The sequence below is a fragment of the Eulemur rufifrons genome, chromosome 4, assembly GCF_041146395.1.
Source record: "Eulemur rufifrons isolate Redbay chromosome 4, OSU_ERuf_1, whole genome shotgun sequence".
Taxonomy (NCBI): domain Eukaryota; kingdom Metazoa; phylum Chordata; class Mammalia; order Primates; family Lemuridae; genus Eulemur; species Eulemur rufifrons.
The window spans coordinates 34,840,971-34,846,240 of record NC_090986.1 but is presented as its reverse complement, the minus strand read 5'-3'; the positions used below and the strand labels follow the sequence as shown (position 1 = coordinate 34,846,240).

Here is a 5,270-nt window from a genome sequence, read left to right as displayed (position 1 = left end):
GAAAATTTTAGTTCTTTTAGTTTTAATAGATGAAAATCCAAAATAGTTTTTATAATTAAATTATTTTAGCCCTGTGTTTTGTATATCTGGTTGTTATTTCAGGCATTGGGCAGACGATGTCCTAAATCCAGCGCTCCACCTGTTTTTGTGTGGCCTGTAAGCCAAGAATGGATTTTACATTTTCAAATGATTGGGAAAAAAAAAAACAAAAGAAAAATCCTTTAAGACAATGTGAAACTCATTTGAAATCAAATTTTAGTACCCATAATGAAGTTTTGTTGGAAACAGCCATACTGTTGTCTGTGTATTTTCGGAACTGCTTTCATGCTACAAGAACAGAGGTGAGTAGTTTCTGTGGAGATTGTATACCCACAATGCCAAAAATATTTACTATCTGGCCTTTTACAGAACAAGTCTACCAATCTTTACTTTATAGTCTTCCTATAATACTATCTTTGCTAATTTGTAAAACATGATAGGTAATATGAAAAGTTATCTTCAGTGATACCCATAGATGACAGAAACTATTAAGAAATCTGCGTTGTTCATATTTTATGCACTTTTTTGAAAAGAACCTAACCTTTGAAACAGTCAGATCTCAGTTTGAATCTGTGATTCTTTATTTACTACCTCCTTGATTTTTGACCAGCCACTTAATTTATGTGATTTCCATTTTCCTCTCCTAAAATGTGGGTAATTCCTCGCAGAGTTGTTGTTAAGTATTAAATAATATGATATATGTATAGGGCTTGTATATAGCCCTATATGATAAATATATACTTATAAAAATGTATACACAGGCCGGGCGTGGTGGCTCACGTCTGTAATCCCAGCACTCTGGGAAGCCAAGGCGGGTGAATCGTTTGAGCTCAGGAGTTTGAGACTGGTCTGAGCAAGAATGAGACCCCATCTCTATTAAAAAAAAACAGAAAGAAATTAGCTGGACAACTAAAAATATATATAGAAAAAATTAGCCAGGCATGGTGGCACATGCCTGTAATCCCAGCTACTCAGGAGGCTGAGGCAGGAGGATTGCTTCAGCCCAGGAGTTTGAGGTTGCTGTGAGCAAGGCTGATGCCATGGCACTCTAGCCCAGTCAACGGTATATACAGATAAATACATACGTATATGCACACAAAATATTTATAGAGTTTTATGTGTGTGTATATATATGGCCATTTAATATTTTTTATCATTTTGACCATAAAATAATAGATATGCATTTTAATATAAAATTTAGAATGTCATTTGTGACTTTGTTTAATCCACTACTATAGTAGTCAAAGGCTTATGCAATTTTGGCAGATGTTTTTCTTATCATGGACTAAAAGCAGAATACTACACATCATTTTGTTAAGGACATAGTTCTATAATACACATTAATAAAGTTGTTACAAATAGTGTTCTGTTCCTAGATTTTTTCACAGTTGCATACAAGATTTCACTGGTTTAAATTGGTGGAATTGACTTTAGAAAACCAAGCTAAGGATACATTTTTGCATTTTTATTTGTCCTTTGATATTGTGTCAAACCAGGAGATTAACTTTGAATATTGTTTGTGTATTAAGAATTTGTCAAGCTTTAATATTACAGCTTTTTCAGAACTTGTCGAGCGGGATTTTCAGTTTTCATTGGAAAATTCATTAAAAAAAGAATTTGTCAATTTTTATTTGTTTTTATCACAATAACGTAATCATAGTTTTGTGAATTTTTCTCTACTCATTTATAGAAATACATTAAATATAGTTTTATATGTATAGTTATACATTTTTTTTATATTAGAGCAATGTATACTTAGTCAATGGACACTATACGCAAATTACAATTTAAAATCATCACAAATCACAAATGGTTTTCCTGTTTCTACTCAAGTCCTCTTAGCAACTATTCTAAATTCATTCAACTTAATACTTTTTTAAATAATTGTTCCAGACCTGGAAAAGGTTAGATTCTGAGTGTACAATGGCTTGGTAATAAACATTAAATTTCTGCTCATATTTTTTCCTATTGAGTCACAAAATATTTGTGAGGGCCTATTAGTAGTAATGAGAAGCACTTGAAGTGAATACTGGTCAAGGAAAATAGAATGAAAGCCTAAAATAAAGCAATTGTATTATGGTTACAATGGAAAGGTTTGGGCTGAGAGATAGAAGATAAAATGGTAGAATTTAGTTAAAAGATAAAGTGTGAGTGGCAAGTGAAAGAGTTAAATACGACCTTAGTATGTATGACTTGAGTGTGACCCCATGGATAGTGTGACCAACAAATGTAGAAAATCAGGAAAGAGAAGTGTTGGAAGGTCCACAGATACACACAGCTAGGTGTTTCTATTTAGTATCCTAATGGAGATATGCTAAAGGTAATGAGATAAATAAGTTCGTAATTCAAGGTAAAGTTTAGGTTGGAGATCCAGGTTTTAAGCACTAGCATATGAGAAAAGATTCTAAAATAGGTAACATTGAAATGATATTTAAGAGACTGAGATGAAAAGGTTCAATCTGTAGATTAGGAATCAGAAGAATGTTTTGCCATTTGCAAAAATAATTGAGTCCCTTCACACTCAAAATTATTCTATGGATCCAAAGAGGCTATAGGATTAATAGTTTTGCAACTTTGTATGATATTGAGGAAACTTCATACTCTCGGTCTTGGTAAAATAAGCACATATTCACTGTAGAAATTTTGGTATTACATAAACTAGTAATATGAAATATCTGTGATTCTTTGATTAGGTCATGAAATATCACAAGGTTCTGATTTCCACGTTGTATTTCTTGTGCATAGAATCCTCTGCCTCTAACTGTGTACCGCTTAAATATCTGTTTATCCCTAAAATTTCAGTTCAGTCTTGTTAATGGAGTCTTCCCTAATGTTAAAGGAAAATTTAGGTCTTCTTTTATCAAAATCTACACTGAGTTTTAAACCATTTCCTGTGAAAAATTTTATTACATTTTAATTTCATTTAAATGACTATATCACAATGAGACTAAAACTGTTGAGGTCAATGTTCTTGAAAATATCAAAAGGGACAATAATCAGTGGAGATGGTGAGATTATTCCTTAAGAATGACAAAGAATGCAGTGAGACGTCTGCTGGGATTTCAATCCCAGAGCTGTCAGTGTTTATAATATTCATAGAATTGGTGCCTGAAGAAGGCTTTGGATGAAGGTCTTCAAAGAGATTACATCAAGAGTTATTAGGCCATGTTACCATGTCAGTCATTCATGAGGGTATTAAAATTACCTCAGAATGCTGAAATCAAAGGGTGGAGAAAAAAAAAAACAACTGGGATTGGGGTGCTTGTAGTCATGATTGGGAATGATGTGGAATTTAGCAGAGTTCTAAAACCAGTGGGGGCAGAGAGGTTCTTTACCAACATTATCGTGTCTACTTATTATCCTCTGCAAACTCCCTCTATTCTCTTATTTCTACTTTTGGAAATGGTACAATTGGGACAGGTACGTGTGTCAAAGACTATAAAATGTGGGCTATAAAGCAATGTTTTCATGAAGGTAGAAAAACAGGAATTTTACTATGGCTTCCACAGATATCTTCCTAATTAAATAACTCTGGCAATATTGCTTACATTTTAAAACCCCCTTTGACCTTCCATTGCCTAAAGAGAAAGCTCATGCTCAAAGTACTTCCCAGTCTAATTCTGGTCTAATTTTATCTTTCTGTGTCCGTCCTCTTTTCCTCTAAACATAATGTGTTTTTCTTAATGAAATCTCCTCATCCCTCCCTATCCTTTTCCCCATATTTCCCTCATTCTATGGTGCTTTCTTTCCCTGGAAATTTCCTTCTTCCCTGACCCACATAATAAACTCCTACTCACATTCAAAAGTCAGCTCAAATACTTATTCTTCATGGAAGCTTTCTGTGAATATCCTCATTCAGTGTTTTCATACAACTTGGTTTATACCTCTACTCGCCATATTTTATTTACAACAATTTTTTTTCACACCTGCCTCTCATTTTATTGTGGGCTCTCTGAGGGAGGGTGTCATATTTTATTCAGCTTTTTCTCTTCAACATCAAGCAAAGAACCTGGCACATGGTTCACATCAATAAATACTGACTGCACAAAAATGGAAATTGTACTGCTTCCTTGTAAACTGAAGTTTTAATGTAAGCACTCTGCTTAACCAAGTAGGCATTTCTAAAAAGAGAGCTGATATACTTGTATATTCTTTTTGTATTATGCTCTTTTGATTTTTGTAGCATAACTTTTTTTTTCCTTGTTATCTCTTGTCTATTCTTTTATTCTTGTTATTTTTTTTTCATATGCTAGCAATAGCTTTGCAGGAAAAGAATGTGATATTCAGACCCACATAAGCAGACATATGCAGATACACACACACATCTTAGTATTCACTTAGTACTTTAGACCTTGCTCTTTTCAGAATTTCTTCAGGTTATTTAGACTGCAAAACTTACATCCTCTACGAAACTGGTAGAAAAAGACAATCTCCCTTTTCTTAAATTCATAAAGAAATCTTTTTCATTCATAAAATAACTAGCCTGGTTTATTTTATGTCATTTTTGAATGAATGTGTTATCATATTTTATTTCTTTATTTTACCTTCCATCTAATGTAAACATCTGGTCAGATTGTTATGTATGTAATTATTAACATTCATTGCACTATAAAGGAAATTATTGCATATCAAAAGGGTACGCTGAATAAGGAAATCTAAATTTAAAATGCTTTCATTTGGCTTGTCTCCTATCACAAAAACATACTTTTCATGAATAAAATATTCTAGGGAAGTGAAATTTTAAAAGACCATACTTTTCTCATTTTGTTTTCATTCAAAACAATTTTCTGGTACTTTTAGTGGAAACTATAATCTCCAGTGTCAAAACACATTTTCCTGTTTGTATGTTAAAGCTAGCAAAAATTTATTCAAACAGGCATCTAAAATTTTACTATTAAAATTTGGACAATAATGAGAAGTAGTTAGCAATATGACTTTGAGATTCTAATCCTAAATCTTCTCTTACAAAATATATCATCTTGAACAATTTTATTAACTTCTGAAAGTGTTTCATTTTTATTTGTAAAACTTCATTATAGGGTTGTTGCTTAGTAGGGTAATGCCTAAGAGCATAAGCCAATGTCAGACAAGCAGGTAGTGTAAAATGAATCAAAAGGGATTCAGAACACAATAGGGAGTAGTGGGAACTGGGATTAGCCTGATTTAAAGAACTAAAGTGCAAATTTTATTTGAAAGTTTATTTACTATTATTATTATACTTTTCACTATTC

At 32.5% G+C, this 5,270-nt stretch overlaps 1 non-coding gene across 1 annotated transcript; it reads left to right on the top strand.

Annotated features, from left to right (window-relative positions):
* Window positions 1–1,582: 1,582 nt before the first annotated feature.
* Window positions 1,583–1,645, top strand: LOC138383091 (U7 small nuclear RNA). Its single transcript, XR_011233538.1, has one exon. It is a non-coding gene; the product is annotated as a U7 small nuclear RNA (small nuclear RNA).
* Window positions 1,646–5,270: the final 3,625 nt, after the last annotated feature.